Below are 22,401 nucleotides of genomic sequence, written 5' to 3'. Positions count from 1 at the left end.
CTCACTCACTCAAGCCCCATGCAACACCTTCCGCCCTCTCCCTCCCCCGTTAGTCATTCTTAATTAACTTGTTTATGAAGGTCACTGTACGCTCACATACCGCTTAGGAAATAACGCGGAGAGATCCTGCACACGTTACTAGTTTCAGCCAATGGTAAGGGACGTTTGGTGAAGCTCCAGTGTAGGATCACAAGCAGGCCATTGACAGTGATACAATCCACCAGATATGCTGAGTGTTACTACCCGTGTCCATGTGTGTCCAAGTCCATATCAATGCTCATTTTTAATAGTGCCAGCCAAGAGGCAATGAGTCCCTGAGTACCTATGACTTGCCAGGTCCTTCCGTATTGCCCTTGTTATTAGCTGCTTTCAAATCAGCCCTGTCTCATGGTGAATTGAGGTACACCATAAGCAAAAACGTCCCTGATTCTGCACCACCTTCGTGATCACTGGAGTGTTTAAGTGCACGATCGTGACCACTGTGCATCTTGAGTGTCTTCTAACCTAGGATGCTCCGTCTGCAGCACAATATCACAGGCCATTCAAAGGACTTTCATGGGCTCATTTTCAGAATCAGATGATCAGGCCTTTCTTTTTTTTTTTTTTAAACATTTTATTAGGGACTCATACAACTCTTATCACAATCCATACATATACATACATCAATTGTATAAAGCACATGCGCACATTCCCTGCCCCAATCATTCTCAAAGCGTTTGCTCTCCACTTAAGCCCTTTGCATCAGGTCCCCTTTTTTTCCCCCTCCCTCCCCGCTCTCCCCTCCCTCATGTGCCCTTGGTAATTTATACAAAGCCTATCTTAATCCGTCTGTCCGCCACGGATGAACCTGCTGGTATTTGAAATTCCAGTGGCATCCCCTCTAGCATCCGAACAACACACAAACCGCCACAGTCAGACGCTCTGACGGGTGGTCGTCTCTACAGGCTTACCTCCTTGAATAGCATACGAATCGAGTAATATTCTGAACTCCCTTTTAGAAGAGAAATGAAATGAGTTGGTGAGGGCAGAACAAATTCACTGCAAAGCCAATTCATTAACCCGTTTCTCGGCGCATGGCACGGTTGGTGGAGCTAGACTTTGACTTCTTTCCTCAGCGGAATGAGGCTAGGAACCCAGCTGGAACTGAGCGCGAGGAGTCAGTGGCTCTTTCAGATGGCCCCACTAGCAGAGTAACTTAAAACAGCGTGCATCTTTGAAGAGCTCCAACTTTACTCTCGGAGCAGTTTGCAGCTGTCTCACCTCGCCTGACGTGGCAGGAGAAGAATGACAAAAACTCCGGCCCTTGCCCTGTGCCCTGAAGATGTGTGTGGCTTCTTTTCTTTTCTTTCGCATCTTCTCCTTCTCATGGGGTAGCTTCCTGGGCAGCTGAGCAGGAGCGGGGCAGGCATGATAAAGGGCCCATCATGCTTACCCATTCCCAGACTCTGTGGAATTTGAGCTTTTGTTATGTCACTTGAACATGACATTTTAAATGTCAAAATATTCTTCAGGGCAGTAAAAGGACTTTCAATATGACATTCCCAAAGCTCTTTTCCATACACTTTTGGCAGCGCTAAGAGAAAATTTTGCTACTTCATTTAGAAATATTGTTTTAACATTCCTGTGGAAATCCACAAGGGGAATAGTGTACTTAATTCTTACCGCAGGCAGAAATAATTATTTCTGATGGAAATAATATTAGACATGAATATAATGGAAAATATTTCCTAAATTTTTATACTGAGTAAAAAGATTCATCCTGTCCCTTGGGAGTATTGCACATTTAGAAAAATCAGGAAAATTGCCAGTTACTACCCACTGTGGAACTTGCTACTTTTTATAAACATGTTATACTTGCAGTCAAATTGTACCACCAGACATATTTATATAAAATCAGAGAGACAAATTAATCTTAGCAGCTATTCCGGGGAAGCTATATGAACATGGCTCACCCTCCTCCGCCCCAAATCACAATGCAATATTAACTCAAAATCTCTTTCATCACCATTGGTAATTGTACCCTTTGAAGATAATCTATGAATATGCATATGGCCTTTAGGCACCTTAATTGCCATTTCATCCATTTAACAGATAATTAAAAATGCTTCTTGTGGAAACCATTTCCCCCTTTTCTTTTGTCACCAAAGAGGGTGTGCATTGCTTAGAAGGATGAAGTACAGCAAACAGTCCACATCAATGGCAAAGCGCATGTGTATCCAAAGCAAACCTACCTAGTCTCCCCCATCTCACCGAGGCCTTGCCACTTTGTACCTTGGCCCTCTAGGTTTAGTGTCTAGGCATCTACTGGTTTTGTTTTTTTATGGATTGCTATTTTTTTTTGTAATTATTTTTTTAAATTAGGTACTCATACAACTCTTATCACAGTCCATACATACATCAATTGTATAAAGCACATTTGTACATTCATTGCCCTCATCATTCTCAAAACATTTGCTTTCCACTTAAGTCCCTGGCATCAGGTCCTCATTTTTTGCCTCTCCCTCCCCGTTCCCCCCTCCCTCATGAGCCCTTGATAATTTATAAATTATTATTTTGTCATATCTTGCTGTGTCCAACGTCTCCCTTCACCCACGTTTCTGTTGTCCATCTCCCAGGGAGGAGGTCACATGCAGATCCTTGTAATCGGTTCCCCCTTTCCAACCCACCCTCGCTCTACCCTCCCAGTATCGCCACTCACACCACTGGTCCAGAAGGGATCATCCACCCTGAATTCCCGATCTTTCCAGTTCCTATCTGTACTAGTGTATATCCTCTTGTCTAGCCAGACTTTCAAGGTAGAATTGGGATCATGATTAGGGGGGCGAGGGGAGGAAGCATTTAGGAACTAGAGGAAAGTTGTATTTTTCATCGTTGCTACATCACAACCTGACTGACTCATCTCCTCCCTGAGACCCTTCTGTAAGGGGGTGTCCAGTAGCCTACAAATGGGCTTTTGGTCTCTACTCCACATTCCCCCCACCTCATTCACTATGGTAAGATTTTTTGTTCTGATGATGCCTGATACCTGATGCCTTCCTCACCTTGTGATCGCACCGCATGATCAAGGGTAATGTAACCAAGAGGAATTGCTGAAACCCTGGTGGGGAGTGAGCATGATAGTGGGACAAGAGAAAAGTCAAAGGAAATAGAGGAAAGAGCTGGGAGGCAAAGAACATTTATAGAGTTCTAGATAAAGACATACACATATGTAAATATATATTAGGATGGGGAAATATATATATACATATATATGTATATATATATATTTAGTATTAAGGTAACAGAAGGACATTGGGCCTCCACTCAAGTACTCCCTCAATGCAAGAATACTTTATTCTATTAAATTGACATTCTATGATGCTCACCTTCCCGACACAACTGCTGAAGACAAAGTAGTGAATAAGCAAATGTAGTGAAGAAAGCTGATGGTGCCCGGCTATCAAAAGAGATAGCATCTGGGGTCTTAAAGGCTTGAAGGCAAACAAGCAGCTATCTTGCTCAGAAGCAACAAAACCCACATGGAAGAAGCACACCAGCTGCTACTGTTCTTTTAAAATCTATTTTCTAGTTTTTATTGGACCAGTTATAAGATGTTTCTAAAGTTTCCAGGTGTTGCTAGAGTCATTTTCATGTAGAGTAATATGGTGGGCTGTTTGAGAGAACAAAAAATAAATCACATCTATAGCTAAATTGACTAGGGAAATCTATGAATAGATATGAGAACCAGATTTTTCCTCACTTAATGATGGAAGGGAGTTAGAATATGTGGCCTCAAGAAATAGAACCCGACTTGAAAAAGTATATTTTAAGGGATTTCTTTTCTCTATTATCAATTACTAAGAACAGAATTTTTGGTACAATGACTCTGTATATTCTTTCCATCTTCTTTTGAAGCTTCTTGCATCAGTTAATATTTTGTCAATAAGGTGTTTCGATATTGCAACTCAAGGCTTTCATTTTTTCTTGAGGTATTTCCATTTAAGAAATGCACATTTCATTATAATATTTTTTCTTTTTTTTAATCTTTTATTGGGGGCTCTTACAGCTTTTATCACAATCTATATATCCATCCATGTGTCAAGCACATTTGTACATATGTTGCCGCCATCATCACTTTCTTTTTTTTTTTAAAACATTTTATTAGGGGCTCATACAACTCTTATCATAATCCATACATTCATTATAATATTTTTCTTGATCTTCTCCTGCTGCCCTTTGACATCTTCTGTTCAACTCTTTGGCTTCATGGTTTCTTCCATGTGCCTTAGCTACTCTAGGATGAAGAACAAATTTCAGAGCCTCTTCTGACATCCATGCTGATCTGTTCTTAATTTATTTTCTTCTTAATGACCTTTTGATTTCTTCATGTATGATGTTTTGGGGTTTTTTGGGCTTTTTGTAATTTTATTGTTCCAACACAATGACAATTATGAGTTATTAGTTCTACATAACAGAAGAATGCTTCCCTGGCATTCTGATGGGTACAGGGCCAGAGTTGATTTGAAAGCAGTGTGCACATATGTGTACAACTTGATACATTCAATTGCTTGATTGAAAGCTTTTATTGTACATAAAATGTTCTATGTAGTTTTCAGCTTTGAACATCGATTTGCTTGACTGCTTAATTGTTGCTGTTAGTTTGTTTTCTTTCAGGATCAAGGTGGGTGCTTTCATATAAGATCCTATTTTTGATTCCTTCTCTTGCAATTCGTTCCTAGATTCTTCGCTTTGCATAATTATACCTACAATGGAACCAGCATCCTAAAGTCACCAAAATAAATCCTCCTACTCCAACATCACAAGATCTTCTAATTCTACTAGTAAATAAAAAATGTCCAAGGCCAGCCACAACAGATCCTAATGAACCATATAATACTGAATCCCGGGCACATGGAATGTTTTCAACATCTAAAATTCCTAGGAGCTTAAAGGGCTTCCCCTTCCCGGGCTCGGCAGGCTCCGTCTCGGCAGCCATCAAGATGAGTCTGCCCCTCCGCCCGGCCAGCTACCACCAAGGCCGCCCAGAGGCAAGGCCGGCGCCAGGACTGCCGAGCGCTCCTCTCCCATGTATGATGTTCTTGATATCATCCCATAGCTCATCAGTTCTTCTGTCGTTAGTGTTCAATGAATCAAATCAGTTTTTGAGATAGTCTCGAAATTCAGAGAGGATAGACTCAAGGTCGTATATTTTGATTTTATTGTGTTGACTATACTAAGGCATTTGACTATGGACCATAACAAACTATGGATAGCCTTGAGAAGAATGGAAACCCCAGAATACTTCATTGTGCTCATGCAGAACTCATGGATCAAGAGGCAGTTGAACAACAGAAAAAAAGGAATACTGCGTAGTTATAAATTAGGAATGGTGTGCGTCAGGGCTTCACTCTTTCACCATACTTATTCAATATATATGCTCAGTAAATCATCAGCGAAACTGGATTATATGCAGAATTTGGAATCAGGATTAGAGGAAGGCTTATTAAAAACCTGCGATATGCAGCTGATGCAACTTTACATACTGAAACTGAACTCAATGTAAAAAACACCCAAATCCTCACGACTGGACCAGCAGGTAACATTATGGCTAACAGAGAAAAGGCTGCTTGTCAAGGATTTTATGTTGCTCGGATCTATAATCAATGCTCATGGAAGCAGCAGTCAAGAGACTGAATGATGCACTACATTGCATAAGTCTGCTGTACAAGAGTTCTGTAAAGTGTTGAAAAGCAAGAATGTTACCTCGAGGATTAAGGAGCACCTGACCCAAGCCATGATATTTTCCTCTATGCATGTGAAAGTTGGTCATTGAATAAGGAAGACCTATGAAGAATCGATGCCTTTGACTCATAATGGTGGTAAGGAATAATGAAAGTGCCATGGACTGCCGACAGAGCAAACAGATCTGTCTTGCAAGAAGTACAGCAGAATTCTCTTTGGAAGCAAGGATGCTGAGACTTCATCTCACAAACTTTGGACATATGTCCGGAGAGACCTGGAGAATAACATTATGCTTGGTAAAGTAGAGGGACAGAAAAAAAGAGGAAGACAAGATGAACTGACACAGCTCAAAATGAACCCATCCCACCCTTCCCAATGTGAATCATTCCTTATCTTCCCTCTTCTCAGAGTTCTTTCTGACTGCCTTACCCAGTGTGACTCTTCACCTCGGTATTCCATCTCAGTACTCAATTCGTTTTCCTCAGAGTACACATCACAATTGCAATTGTTTTTATTATTTGGCTCAGTTACCTATCTCTTCCATTACCGTAAAAGCACTATGTGAACGGGTGGGCTCCGATTTCTAAGGATGGGAAAAAGAAGAAGCACTCTACTCCCCTTTATTTCTCAGAAATGTATCAGAGCATGGCTACTCTGTCCTGTGGGGTCACTGTGAGGGGAATCAACACAATGGCAGTGAATTTGTTTACTTGTTTCATTTCTAAGGAGTATTCGTAGTTATGCATTGGGTGCTGAACTGAAAAGTTAGCAATTAAAAACTACCAAGGGTTTCGAGGAAGAAAGATGAGTCTTTCTACTGTAGAATCACTATCTCAGAAACCCATATGGGTAGTTCTGCTCTGTCCTTCAGGATCTCTACAAGAATCACCTCAATGGCAGTGACCTTACTTTTCTGGAAAAGGAGTAAGCGAGTCAACCAGAACAAAAAACAGAAAAGGTGTCTGCTCAGTGTCACGGAGAAGATAAGTGAATAAGCAAAACAAGAAGAACAATTGCAACTGTGATAGGTGCTCCGAGGAACAAGGAGTGCTGAGATGGATACCAAGGACAAGAGTCACTCTGGACAAGCCGTCAGGAAGAACTCTCGGAGAAGACGAAGATAAGAAATGACTCACACTGGGAAGAATGGGACGGGCTCATTTGGAGCAGAGAAAACCCTTGAGCAGAGGTAAGGTTGCATGTATTTAAGCATCCAGATATCAGCCATAATGGCTGGTAAATAGTTAGTGAGAAAGTGGTTAGAGATGATGTGTTAGGGTTCTCTAGAGAAACAATTTTATATACATGGATAGATATATACAGCACAAAGGAATATAATAGCTAATTAATCCACACAGCAGTACAGAGGGCTCAGTTCAACTCACTTATGTGGAACAGTTAATATATTGTAAGTCCTTCAACTTCTGAGGACTGCTGGGTCCAAGATCAAGGAAGCAAACAGCTGAGTCTTCCCTTGGACAATGCTGGCAGTGTGGCCACAGGCAGCAAACAGCAGGGTGGTCACCAACAGTCAGCAAGACAACAGGATCTTACACCTCCAAGCTCAAGCGATATATATACCAGCAGCATGGCAAAGCAGGTCTTGAAAGAACCTCAAAATATAGCGACATGATCCACAGGTTGGCTGTCCCACAGGAACCATAGCTCACAAGTTGAGGCAGAGAACTAGCTAAGGAAGCCACTTGCAGGTCTGATTACTAGAGAATATGTGTGTGTGTGAGTATGTGTGTGCGTGTGTGTGTGTGTGTGTGTGTGTGTGTGTGTGTGTGAGAGAGAGAGAGAGAGAGAGAGAGAGAGAGAGAGAGAGGTGTGGGACTTGCTGACCCATTTATCTCTTTACCCTCCAATCAAAGTGCAACCTTATTAATCCCACATGTTCTAGGTTTGCACAATAAACCTACTTATCATGGTCTACCACTTGCCAATTTGGCACATGTACACAATTCTTTAGCCATATATAATTTCCAAACATTAATGAAATCACACTTACACCTAACATCAAACATCTATCATACATATAAATGAAAGCACACTGAATCTAATTATATCTGGTACATCATTCATGAACAAAGGAAAGATACTCAATAAGCACATATAAAGAAGATAAACTGACCATCACAAACCCCACTTTTAGAATTGATCACATGGTCGTAACTGACAGGTAGAACTACCTTCTGTTACTACTCATTCTGCATTACCTTTGCCCTCGACCAGGACCTCAGCTGGCCATGGTTCTTTGCCTGGTGGGGTGACCCCAACCTTCATTCCTGAGGGGCCGGGGTCATTAAATGTCCTGTCAGGATTGGGTTGCTGTAGTTTACCATTTACTTTAATCACAGGGCATGGTAGGACTAAGAGATGGCCTATGAGATCTCCTGGATTTCAGACTTGCTCTTCTTTACCTCTGTTATGTAGCACAGACCAATTTCTCCTTGGTAATCAGGATCAATCACACCACTCAGTACAGTGACAACCTTCCTGACCTGTTGATCCAAAGACATGAGAAGCCCAAAGTGGCCAGAGGGCATTCTCAACTGCTATTTCTTTGGAATCGGTGCTGTGTTTCCAGGTGAGAGAGTTCCTTTCTTGGGGACTAGGACCTCCAGGCTTGAAATGCATAGGGTTGCTGGGACAGAAAGCAAAAATGCTGCAAGTGGTGCCACTCCAGCTTCTACCCCTTGGTTCCTGGACCCATGAATCCTGGCTATTAAAGACACAGCACCATATATTGGCCACTGATTTAGAGCATATACAGCCTCCTGGACAGCATTGCCCCAGCCTGCAAGTTGTTGCCACCTAGCTAGCACTGTAATTGTATCTTTAGGAGGCCATTCCATCGTTCTATCAAGCCAGCTGCTTCAGGATGATGAAGAACATGATACGACCAGTGGATTCCATGGGCATGGGTCTATTGCGGCACTGAATTTGCTGTGAAGAGAGTTCCTTGATCTGAAGCAATGCAATGTGGGATGCCATGCTGTTGGATGAGGCATTCTGTAAGTCCACAAATGTTAGTGTTGGCAGAAGCATTGAGTGCAGGGCAGGCAAATCCATATCTAGAGTAGGTGTTTATTCCAGTAAGAACAAAACTCTGACCCCTCCATGATGGAAGTGGCCCTATATAATTAACCTGCCACCAAGTTGCTGGTTGATATCCCCAAGGATATCTTGAACTCAATGTTGACTTCTGCTGGCAGATCGGGCACTCAGCAGTGTCAGTGGACAAGTCAGCCTTGGTGAGTGGAAGTCCATGTTGCTGTGCCAATGTGTAGCCTCCATCCCTGCCACCATGTCCACTTTGTTCATGTGCCCATTGGGTGATAACAGGAGTGACAGAGGAAAGAGGAGGACCAGTCTCCACAGCGTGTATCATCTTATCCACTTGATTATTAAAGTCCTCCTCTTCAGAGGTAACCCTTTGGTGAGTGTTCACATGGGACATTATTATCTTTACTTTTTTGGTCCAGAGAGATCTATCCACATACATCTTCCCACACCTTGTCACCAATTCTCCAATCATGGTCCTTCCAATTCCCTACCATCCAGCCAAGCCCATGAATCAGTATACAATCTCACTTTTGGCCATTTCTCCTTCCAGGCAAACTAAATGGCCAGGTGCTCTGCTCAAAACTCTGCCCATTGGGAAGATTTCCCTTCACTAGTGACCTTTAGGGAGATCCCAGAAAGGGGCTATAGTGCTGCTGCTGTCCGTTTGTGAGTGGCCCCCGCATATCGTGCAGCACCATCAGTAAACCAAGAATGAATTTTCTGCTCTTTAGTCAACTTATCATAAGGAACCCCCCAGGAGGCCATAGGTGCAGACTGGGAGAAGGAAGGTACTATGACAGGAGTGGAGACTGTGGGCATTTGGGCCACTTCTTCATGCAGCTTACTTGTCCCTTCAGGTCCTGCTTTGGTCCAATCTCGTATATACCACTTCCATTTAACAATGGAGTGTTGCTGCGCACGTCCAACTTTATGACTCTGTGGGTCAGACACTACCCAGTTCATCATGGGCAGCTCAGGCCTCATAGTGACCTGGTGGCCAACATTGAGGCATTCAGTCTCCACTAAGACCCAATAGCAGGCCAACAGTTGTTTTTCAAAAGGGGAGTAGTTGTCTTCAGAGGATGGCAGGACTTTATTCCAAAATCCCAATGGTCTACACTGTGATTCACCAATAGGGGTCTGCCAAAGACTCCACACTGCATCTTTATCTATAACTGACACCTCTAGCACCGTTGGGTCAGCTGGATCATATGGTCCCAGTGGTAAAGCAGCTTGCATGGCAGTCTGAACCTGTTGAAGAGCCTTTTCTTATTCTGGGCCCCACTCAAAATTGGAGGCCTTTCATGTCACTTGATAAATAGGTCAAAGAACACCCCAAGGGGGGACATGTTGCCTGCATAATCTGAAGAGGCCCCCTAGGCGTTGGGCCTGTTTAGCTGTTGTGAAGGGGGGTGGGGCAGATGCAATAGCTTATTCTCCACTTTAGTAGGAATGTCTTGACATGCCCCACACCACTGGACCCCTAGAAAAATAACTGAGACGGAAGGTGCCTGAATCTTTACTAGGTCGATTTCCCGAGTCTTTGATGATGGCACTAATATCTGCAATCCCTCCAGGAATGCAGTATCACTTTGGGTTCACTATTTTCCTAGGCAAATTCTAATGGTGTCCACTTGGCCTTTCCTACCATGATAGCCCTTATTCCACATTTCGGGGTTCTGCCAGTTACTAAGTATGTCTATTCCAATGAAGATTCTGGAACTGGGAAAACAATGACAGGATGGGTTAGGGGGCCCACGGGACCCATGGTGAGGTGTACCTGAGCTAAAACTCCATTGGTAACTTGACCTCCATATGCCCCCACTCTGTCTGACGGGTCTTTGAAACATTTTGGGTCTCCTGGAACTAGTGTCAGTTCAGAGCCAGTGCCGGTAATTCCCCCAAAAGTTTGATTATTTCCTTTCCCCCAGTGAACAGGCAGTCTTGGGAAAGGCCACAGGTCCCTTTGGGGAAGGCTAGAAGAAAGACTAACAGTATAGACCTTCGGTGATGTAGCAGGGTCCTCCTTCAAAGGGACCCGGCCTCCCCTTCATTCAAGGGACTGTGGGTCTGTAAACTGGCTCAGGTCTGGGAATTCACTGAGCGATCGTGTTCCTTTATTCTGCTTTCACCTGACCTGGCATTCTTCTGCCTGTATAAATCATGCAGATGTTTAGTAGGTTCCCCATGTATTTCACTCCTAGGAACCCTGTGGCTAAGGATCCAATGGCATAAGTCCACCGAGACAGGTGGCTTTGATGACTACGGAAAACTTGCTGTCCATTACGAAAACCGTGTCTACCCTGTCTCTGTTGATTCAGTGCTGACACCTGCCCTCTACCACCACTGAGCCTAATAAGTCCCATTGTAGGCAAAAGTTGGAGTTCACTTAGGGCAGTTCCCACTGTTAATCCTGGTATACACAAAACAGCAATCATTGGAGACTTGTTCCTTAAAGTTGTGGTAAAAGGTATGTCTTCGGGCCCTCCCTTTTTGGATCTATGGGATTCTTCTGATAGATTCATTCCAACATACCCATTTCCCTAAACTTTTAGGTGCCTTCTTACACAGTGTACCAAGGTAGGCCAGACACCTCAAACTGGTCTAATCTAGGCCCTCTGACAGTCCATGCTTCAGTGAACCAACCAAATAAGCAATTAGATCCTCTCAACCTCTCTTGCTGAGACATTGAAGGAAGAATCTGTGTTTAGGGGCCCCGTATCAAGAAAGTCAGACTGGTCTACTGTTATATTCCTTGCACCAGTATCCCACACCCCTAGTAACCATTCCCAGGAATATTCCCCAGGCTTCTGCTTGTATTAGAAAATTCAAACAGATCTTTATGAGTATAACGCACTTCTTCCTGAGTCATCATCTGAACCTCACCTTTAGGAACTTTCTGAGATTTAAGTCTAGTTACAGGTCTAGAAAAAACAGAGGGGCAGGTGGGGGGGTGTTTCCTGGGGGCTCTCAGCAATATCTGGCTTTTCCTCCAGGCAATGCTACGGATGCAGCCCTTCCTGGTCAGCTTGAACAGTTTGGTTAATCTGCTCAGGTGTGGGTTGTTTCACTGCTAGTGGATTAATCCCCTCAGGTGGGAGGGGTGGATTTATTGACTGGGGTGACTAAAGCAACTCTAGGGGCTCAATATCCTCCTCTTCTGGGTCATCAGTTCATATGTGCCCATCCTGTGTTTCAGGGTCCCAATTATTTCCAATTAATGGCCTTATTTTAATATCAGACACTGTTCTAGACCTGTAATTCAGTGGATACAATAATTCAGCTGCTCATATGACGAGACTCTGGATTTGGCTTTTGGCAATGTCAGCTCTGTTACTAGAGAGAAGAGTCTCCTTTATAGCATATGCAGAAAAACACACGAAACGTGCTTCTGAGGTTCTGAGATTATCCCTTTCCTTGATCACATTTTTCTATTGCAAGGAGGACCGGTCAACCAGCTTCCCTACACTTCTCATCCTGACAAAACTGCTGGAAAATATCAAACACATGAGCACCCAGAGCCTCCCCTCGCACCAGCACTTCCTCTATTGGAGGTGATACTGTGGACATTAGCTTTGCTGCATCACACCATGGATGCCCACCACACACTGTAGGAAGAGTGGCAGGCTTATCCATGCCTTTAGGAGCAGAGATAGCATTATCAGTGCTGTTGAGCATCATCAGGCTGGAGAGCCAATTTGAGAAACCTATATTTATTATCTTGTTTCTCTAGAACCACTCCCAGTACTGGTTCTCTAAAGAAACAAAACCAGGACACATGATTTTATATGTATGGATAGATATATACAGCAAGAAGGAATACAACAACTAATTAGTCCACACAGCAGTACAGAGGGCTCAGTTCAATTCACTTCTGTGGAACAGTTAATATACTGGAAGTCCTTAAATTCGTGAGGGCTGCTGGGTCCAAAGTCAAAGAGACAGACAGCTGAGTCTTACCTCGGGTAATGTAGGCAGTCCGGCCACAGGCAACAAACAGCAGGGCCATCACAAACAGTTAGCAAGACAACAGGATCCAATAGCTCCAAGCTCAAGTGATGTATATACCAGCAGTGTGGCAAAGCAGGTCTCAAAAGAACCTCAAGCTCTAGCAACACGATCCACAGCTTGGCTGTCTCACAGGTAGTGTTGTTCACAAGTTGAGGCAGAGAACTACCTAAGGCAGCACACAGGTCTGATTACCAGAGAGCAAAAGAGAGGCAGGGCTTGCCCAGCCATGTATCTCTTTTTCCTCCAATCAAACTGTGACCTTCTTAATCCCACATATTCCTATTGGCCAGGTTGGCTCAATAAACCTACCTATCAGAGATGACAATGTTAAATTAGAAGACAAATGTAGTCAGAGTTCCAGTGGAGTGATTTCAGGTGTTGCTATAGATGACTTTCAGCTAAGGATGACATGATTGCTGATGTTTTTCTAAACAGAACAATTGAACTTAAAGTAGTTATTCTTTGTCTGTCTGTTGTGTCATATCATCATTGTTGTCATACCCTTAAGTATTCATTTTCCCATGAGAAAGCTGATGTTCCAAAAAGTTAAGTGCAGACAAAAATGGGGAAGAAAAGTCAGAATTCGAACCTACATATGCTAGAGACCTACATATTTAAACAAAAGACCCAAACAAACCCACTGCTGTCGAGTTGATTTTAACTCACTGCAACCTACCATACAGAATAGAACTGTTCCCTAGAGATTGTAAATCTGTACATCCCAAGAAAAGCAGGCAGCCTCATTTCTCCCTTCTCATGCTGCCTGGAGGTCTGAGCCACCAGTCTTGCAGTTAACAGTCCAGTGTTTACCCAACAGCACACCAGGTTCCAACTAAAGGTATTAGAGGTTAGACCTGGATATAAATATCCCTTGTGGGATATTCAAGTATGACTTAAGTGTACATTGGAGAGTATTGTCCATCCTGGAAAGGGAATTGCAACGAGTGAGAAGATATCTAGGGGAATACCCTTTAACTGTACTCTTTTATCTCTTAAATAAAATTTTTAAAGCTGAGTACATAGATGATGGAAGTGCTAACCTTTATAATGGCTTGGATTTCATATACACTTCTTAGCATTTACCTTTCCATCAAAACCAAGCCAAACAAACACAACAAAGAGTAGCACATTACTTTCAGACTCTCCTAAGAGTGATCCTTAAGCAAGTAGGGAAATTGGGTGGCTTGGGGTGGAAAGGACCATGGAAAAGTTGGAATCCAGTAATGCCAGGTTTCTCAGAAAACTTTGAATGAGAAGCTACACTTTAGGAGTCAAGTTGAAGTCTACACACACACACACACACACACACACACACACACAGTAAATCTGTTCAAGGACTTAACCAGCTAGTTAGCAGACTCAGAGTTGGGGTGCGGTGGCAGGGAGGGGAGCGGAGTCTCAAATGCAGGATCTCTACACTCCAGCATTGCATGCAGCTTATGTACATTTAGGAGCACTGGTGGCTTAGTAGAGCAGGGATTGGCCTAGGAATGACAAGGTCAGCAGTTTGAAACCATCAGCTGCTCCACGGGAGAAAGATGAGGCTTTCTGTTCCTGTGGTGATTTACAGTCTCTGAAATCCACAGGGATAGTATTGCTCTGTCCTACAAGGTTGAGATGAATTAGAATTGGTTCAATGGCAGTTTTTGTTTACATTTCCTTGTGTTTCGTCACTGGCTAGACCAAATTCATTTTCGCGACAACAACATTCGGAAGTTATAACTAGACCTCAAATTAAAAAAGAGAACATCGTAAACGGAGAGTTAATAGGGACAACCAATACAACTAGAGAAGAAAACTACACTGAAGGAACTGTCATGGATCACCCAAGAAGGAAAAGGCGATGTAGGAAAATAAGCTTCTTATCTGGAAGGATAACGAGCAGGCAGCTCGTGAGTACTGCGTCTGTCCACTGACCGGAATGCTACCCAAGTGTATTATCCAGCTTCAGATTCTGAAAGAGGAAAGACGCAGAGAATGGAGAGGCTACTAAACACAGGCACCAAACTCTAAGCGAGAAAACAAAAGGACATGCAAAGACGAGACGGGACTTTCACCTAGAGAAGCAAGAGTCCTTGAAAAAGGAACACCGATTTTTTTTTCAGGTGATAAATTACTTTTATTTAATTTAATCATTTTATTGAGGGCTCTTACAGCTCTTATCACAATCCATCCATCCATCCATCCATTGTGTTGAGCACATTTGTACATATGTTGCCATCATCATTTTCTTCTTTCTTTTTTTAAAAATCATTTTATTAGGGGCTCATACAACTCTTATCACAATCCATACATACATCAATTGTGTCAAGCACATTTGGACACTCATTGCCCTCATCATTCTCAAAACATATGCTCTCCACCCAAGCCCCTCACATCAACTCATTTCTTCCCCTCCCTCCCTGCTCCCCTCACCCATGAACCTTTGATAATTTACCAAGTATTATTTTGTCATATCTTGCTCTGTTCGACATCTCCCTTCACGCACCTTGCAGAGGGGGTCCCCGTCCCCCTCTCGTCCTCCCCCGGGGGTCCCCGTCCCCCTCTCGTCCTCCCCCTCCCCCCCCACCCCAGGCCTTGACGTGCACGTCCATCTGCCGCCGGTGGTCACCGGGAGTGGGAACCCAGTGGCTGCCATCTTGCGTGCGTGAAACACGTCTCTTTGGGGCCGGGGAACCCCACTTAGGCGCCTGGGAAGCAGCGACGGGCGCTGCCCCGTCCCTCTCGTGCCATCCGACCTTTCCCAGCTCTGGCTTTTCATTTTGTCTTCTGGCCGCTCCAGGCGCCCCGCCACCCTCCCGCCTCCTGCTACCGGGGAAAAAGGGTGGTGGCGGTGCGGTCGTTGGGTGGTTTTGGGGGGAAGATTTGCCGCGTCAGTGGAAAAAGGAGCCGTCATCATTTTCAAAACATTTTCTTTCTACTTGAGTCCTTGGTATCAGCTCATTCACCCCCCTCCCCAGCCCTTCCTCCCTCATGAACCCTTGATAATTATAATTTTTTTTCATGTCTTACACTGACTGCTGTCTCCCTTCACCCACTCTTCTGTTGTCCATCAGCTTAATTAATTTCAGACTCTCCTAAAAGTGATCATGTTTTATCTACCAAAGAACTGAAGCACAGCTAATTTTCCCTTTTATTCCACCTATAAAAATTGGTGTTCCACTAAACAATTATATCGATGCAAATGATGAGGGGGAGGTGGGAGTGGAGACCCAAAGCCCATCTGTAGACAATTGGACATCCCTTGTCTGTCAGAAGGGCCACAGGGAGGAGATGAGCCAGTCAGGTTGCAGTATAGCACCGACGAAACATACAACTTGCCTCTAGTTCTTCAATGGTTCCTCCCCATCACGATTATGACCCCAATTCTACCTTACAAATGCGGCTAGACCAGAGCATGTACACGGGTAAACCCCTCAGGACTAATAACGAGAGTAGGATACCAAGAGGGCAAGGGGGGGTGAAATGGGGGGGGGGGAGGGGAGAGGGAACCGATCTCAATAATCGTCATATAAAGTCCTCTTCAGACTCACACAGCACATGCAATGACACCGAATGCAGGATGATCACAGGCCAGTGGGTAGAACATCTTTGGATCCAGTGATGTTGTAAGCATCTCAGCACTGGCAGGGGTCTCCACGCGGCTTCTCCAGTTCCCATGGCACAGGGTCTATCAGCATAGTGCTATGTGTCTGTCCTCAGGGATGTCTCCCGGGAAGTGTAGCTCACAAGTTGAGGTAGAGAACCAGCCAATCACCAGAGAGCAAGCGAGAAGACAGGTGAGGCTTGCTAAGCCATTTATCTCTTTGCCCTCCAATCAAACTGCGACCTTATTAATCCCACATGTTCTTATTGGCCAGGTTGGCACAATAAACCTACCTATCACAGTCCAGTAGTATTTTGGTGTTGTTTACTTTGAATTGTAATCCAAACTGATAACTGAAATCCTTGATCTTCATCAGCAAGCGCTTCAAGTTCTCGGATTCTGAGATCTATGCGGGTTTGCAGAAGTCCTGGTGGCATAATGGTTAAGGACTTGGCTGTTCTCACCCACTTATGACCCGACTGGAAAAAGATGTACCAGTCTGCTTCCTCCGGGAATCCGGCCATGGAAAGCCTAGGGGGGCAGTTCACTATGCGTCCTTCAGTAGCAATGAGTTTTCGGTTTTGCTCTGTTTTAACACCAATCCAGCCTGGCATGAAATGAAGTCTGAGAGCGCAATTCTGATAGACGCTAACCCTGGCTGACTAGCACCCTAATTTGAGGTTTCAGGAAACCTACCAGATTCATATCTGAGGAAGGACAAGTCATTGGGATTGCGTGGGCCCAGCACAGCACCTCACAAGAGAAGTGGGATCGCTAAGGTTATCAGCCAATCAACTGTTATTGGCAGAGAAATTCCTTCCATATTAAAGGAAATATTTCTCTAGGATAGCATTCGAGGAGACATAACAAAGCTGTAACTTGGCTGGGAACCATTGGTTTATCTCGTTAATTTTATATTTATGTCCACAGACTCTACAGTACAGGTAAATAGTGTACCAAAGGTAGTAATTAAAAATCTCCTCTTATTTCCTGGGGAATAATTGTCACTGAAATCACCATGAAATTTTAGTTACTTGAGACTGAAACAGACAGGAAGTGCCAGGAGAAAACTCAGGAGAAATTAGCAATTGTGGAGGAGCACTCATAATCAAACCAGCCTGTGACTGGTTCTGAGCAAATTCAAGTTTCCTTAAGTATGGTGATACAGCCACCTTGACATCAGAATGAGTTCTTAAGTTAGTTATGCAATTATTTCTGCTTTTCAAATTGTATTAGTCCAGGTTAACCAGAGAAACAAATCCATCGACACACACACACTTTTGGTTATAAGAAAGCGCTTTATATAGAAGACCAGTTATACATTGACAAAACATCCCTGCTCAGTCCGGATCAAGTCCTTAAGCCCAATATTAGCCCATATGTCCAACACCAGTTTTAAATTCCTCTTCAGACTCATTCAACAAAGGCAATGAAGCCAAATTCAGGAAGATCACAGGCCAGTGAGTGGAACGTCTTGTGGATCCAGTGGCTAGGGAAGCATCTCAATGCTGGCATGGGTCTCCAAGCGGCTCCTCCAGCCCCAGGCCTCTGACTCCATCAGCGTAGCTCCATCTGGCTGGTCATCTGGAATATGAAGCTGAGTATGTGTGTCCTTCCTCTAGGGAGGAAGACAGGAGTTCCCAGAATACTCAAGAGAAATCCATGCCCACAGAAACATGATTGGTTATGACCTGATTGACAGGCTAGACTCCACCCCTTCACACCAGTTGACAGGAGATTGTGTAACTGCCACACAAATTAATCTTATTTCTAACTTCACAATAGTTTTTTTAGTCATAGCACCTTCACTTAATGAAGTCTTGGTAAACTGAGAAAGGCTTCATGGTGGTCTAATGGGGTAAGCAATGGAATAGTAATCACAGGTCTATGGTTCAAATCCACCAGCAGCTGCTCAGGAGAAAGATGAGCCTGTCTGCTCCCATAAAGAATTACAGTCTTGCAAACTCTATGAAGTAAGTCTACTCTGTCCTATAGAGTTGCTGAGTTGGAACCAATGGGAGTGGGTTCTAGTGGACTACACTGACAGGTATTTAGAACAGTGTTTCACAAATGCGATTGTGCTTATAAATCAACTTATTCAAATGCAGGTGCTGATCCAAAAGATCTGGAGACGGGCCTAAGATTCAACATTTCTAACAAACACTCAATGGAGGCTGATGTTGCTGGCCTGGCAAACATGCCTTTAGAAGCAAGATTTTAGGTAACTTTTAAAAACTAGGCCAGTGTGTACCATTGTAGCTTTTAAAAGATATTCTTCAAAAAGAAAAATCTGGACAAGAAGGTAGCATGACTTCTCCAGAATTCAAAACTAGAACCCAAACTCCCATGGCATTGAGTCAATTCTGACTCATAGCAACCCAAGAGGGCAGGGAAGAACTGCCCTTGTGGGTTTCCAAGACTGTAACTCTTTACTAGAGAGGTAGAAAGCCTCCTCTTTCATGCGGAGTGGGTGGTGGTGTCTAACTGCTGACCTTGTGGCTAGCAGTTCAGCGTATACCCACTGGGCCAGTAGGCCTTCTTTCTTTAGCAGAGGCTTCACAATTTCCAAAGCACTTACATAGCTAAAAGGCTAAGAATGAGCGCTTCCAAGTTGGGGCCTCAAAAGCAAGCTGGCAGAACTAGTGCAGACCACAGTGAGGCAAGCAATCTCCCAATGGGAGGTTGGATTGGTCCATCCAAATAATTGCAGTGATACCTCAGTTGTTGACTCAATTTGTTCCAAATTCCTGTTTAGAAACTAAAAAAAGTTGGAGAACGCAACATATTTTTTTCCCCATAAGGAATAGTGGAAAACCAAATAATTGATTCTGAGGCCCCAAAATTACGCTTAGAAATTAAGGTAGCAAAATTAATTCGAAACCCCAAGTTCAACTCTCAATACACTGATTCCAATTAATACCTGAATTGAGTGAGGTGGAGACTGCCGAAAGTTTTCAGTGTCTGGAGCAATGCTTCAGGAGAGGGAAGGTGTGGGTTGTTCTGCTGGTGCATGATGGGCCATCAGGTCAGTAGTTGAGCCCTACCAGTGGCTCTGTGGAGCAAGGACCCGAGGATCTGCTCTTGTGAAGATGGCAGCCTAGGAAATCCAGTGGGTCTGTGTCTTCAGGGCCCTTATGATCCCATGGCACAGGCCACCCATCACTGGGTGCTCGGCAGTAGGCATGGTGCTTACTGAATATTTATATTCATTAAATAGTTTTTCTCTGGGAAGGGAGAAAAATGACATAGCTCTTTTTTTTTTTTTGATGAGTTACTAACGTATTGGGAGAACGCAGAACACTGGCACAGCACTGACACGTTCTCAGAGAACTTGATGAAAGAGAAATACAAAGGCAGAACGGTCTGTGGCCTTCCTACACCTGTCGGTGAATACTACCCCCTCAGATCCGTGGGCAACAAATGGAATAATTGTTATTATATTGCATTAAATTGAGCGGGAAATAACTTCTTACAAACACTAAAAATGTCAATCTCTGGAATATGAGAAAAGTACGTCCAAGCAAACACTGCCCATTCTCATAGAAGATATGAGATCACCGCCTCCTTCCAGACCACCCAGACTGGTGAGGATCTGTTTTGGATGATTCTGGACCCTATCACTTAAGCTTATTAGGCTTTTTATTAAATCATTTTATTAGGGGCTCATACAACTCTTTTCACAATCCATACATACATCATTTGTGTCCAGCACATTCGTATGTAGGTTGTATGTAGCCATCATCATTCTCAAAACACCTGCTCTTGCTTTCTACTTGAGCCCTTGGTATCAGCTCATTTTCCCCCTCCCCCTTGATAATTTATAAATTATTTTATCATATCTTACACCATACAACCTCTCCCTCACCCAGTTCTCCGCTGTCCATACTCCAGGGAGGTCATATGTAGACCTTGTCATCTGTTCCCCCTTTCTCCCTCACCCTCCCTCCACCCTCCCGATATCACCACTCACACCACTGATCCTGAGGGATGCATCTGTCCTGGATTCCCTGTATTTCCAGTTCCTATCTGTGCCAGTGTACATATTCCGGTCCAGCTGGTTATGTAAGGGAGAATTGGGATCATGATATTGGGGGGGAGGAAGCATTTAAGAACTAGAAGAAAATTGAATATTTCATTGGTGCTACCCTGCACTCTGGCTTGTCACCTCCTTGCAGCCCTTCTACAAGGGGATGTCCAATTTCCCCCAGATGGGCCCTGGGTCCCCACTCTGCACTCCCCCTTTCACAATGCTATGATTTTTTATTTTTATTTCTGGTCTTTGAAGCCTGATCCCTTCGACGACTTGTCATCTCACAGGCTGGTGTGCATTTTCCATGTGGGGTTGTTGTTTCTCAGTTAGCTGGCCCCTTGTTTACCTTCCAGCCTACGGGACCCCAGATTCTATATATTTTGATAACTGGGACCTGTCTTATTAGGCTTTTTATTGCCTTTTAAATGGCCTTGTCAAGTCATTGGAGAAGCAGACTGATTTCTTCCCCCTTTATTCAAGTTTAAGAAAACCGTCTTACAAAATAAAACTTTAACAAGTGTGAAAGATAGGTAAATAGAAGTCCAAATGACTGCTTCCGAGTATGGAAGTGACAGCATCAGTAAGTGTCGTGTTGACCTTGGCCATGGCACTGCATAGGATCATCTCATGATGATCATATTTAGTGAAACGCTGCTTTTCATCATCAGGGAGGCGGTTTCTATGACAAAATAATCTCATCCCTCAATTAAACCAAGAAAGGAGGTCTTTTCATCGACTTCAGGCCACATTGTGCTCTCAGGGCATAGATTGCAGCCAGAAACTCAAAGTGAACAATAGTTTTATAAGACATTTAATGGCCCACCACTCAGAAATAGTTCTATTATTGATGCCTGAAATGTCGCTTGTGATGTCTACTTTCACATGGGTTGTTCCTGGCTGTCAGACCAAGGATTCGGATTTGCTCCGAGGAGGCACGATGTCTGCAATTAAACTCTCACTGGTGCATTACTCAATGAACAAATGTTTGATCTGTTGGGCATGCCTTAGGCTATGCATCAAGTCAAAAGGGACTAATTACAGCACAGTTTTCTTCCTTAGAAAAGAAGAATGTTGTGTGTGCAAAATGTGAAACTTTACCTACTTTTCAAAACAAACCCATCTGAAAGGAACCCTGGTGGTGTAGCAGGTTAAACGTTGGATTATTAACCAAAACCCTCCAGCCACTCTGAGGAAGAGATGAAGCTGTCTTCTCTAAACATGTATGGCCTTGGAAACCATAGGGAGCTCTCTGCTGTCCTATGCAGTGATGAGCCAGTCAACCCCACGGGAGTGGATAGCAGATTGTGGGCGGTAAGCTGTTAGATGCCGTTGGGTTGATTTGGATCAGAATTGCATTGTATTCGTAGATGCCTTTAGGGAATATTAGGGGCGCTGCTGGTTAAGAGTTGGGCTTCTCACTGCAAGGTCAGTAGTTCAAACTCACCAGCTGCTCAACAGGAGAAAGATGAGGCTTCTGCTTCCATGAGGATTTTTAGTCTCAGAAACAGATGCAGTTGTGTCCTTTAGCATCACTGTGTTATATCCAACTTGATGGGAGTGTTTGGGTTTTTGTTTTTTTCCCCATTCCTGCTGAATTTTACAATGCCAGAGGCTGGTGTCACAAACGTGGCTGAGACTGTATGTGTCCACCCAATGTACTGTACCAACATGTCCTCCACCTAACCACCTGGCATCACAAGGCTGAAAACACACCGCCATCATCAATGTCCTGGATATGGGCAAAATGCCATCGTAACACCTCTCGCCCCCCTCCCCGCCCCACAATTGAAGTGCAGAGACTTGTGCTGCATCCTCCTGAAGAACACCAATTAGAAGCCAGAAATGACCTCTGTAATACATTTCACATCAATTACGACGATGCAAGTCAAATGTTATGCCATGTATGTGCAATTAGATGCCTTGTCTGACTGGAAAAATGCCCTTCAGATCAAAGCTAATCCATTTAGCAGAAAAATAATTATAA

General features: G+C 43.8%; 1 pseudogene; it reads right to left on the bottom strand.

Moving 5' to 3' along the window:
- Positions 1-4,621: 4,621 nt before the first annotated feature.
- On the bottom strand, positions 4,622-4,975 carry LOC142451137 (cytochrome c oxidase assembly protein COX20, mitochondrial pseudogene; annotated as a pseudogene).
- Positions 4,976-22,401: the final 17,426 nt, after the last annotated feature.

This window comes from Tenrec ecaudatus, chromosome 6 (assembly GCF_050624435.1).
Source record: "Tenrec ecaudatus isolate mTenEca1 chromosome 6, mTenEca1.hap1, whole genome shotgun sequence".
Taxonomy (NCBI): Eukaryota; Metazoa; Chordata; class Mammalia; order Afrosoricida; family Tenrecidae; genus Tenrec; species Tenrec ecaudatus.
The sequence above is the reverse complement of the archived record's forward strand: the minus strand, read 5'-3'. Positions and strand labels throughout refer to the sequence as shown.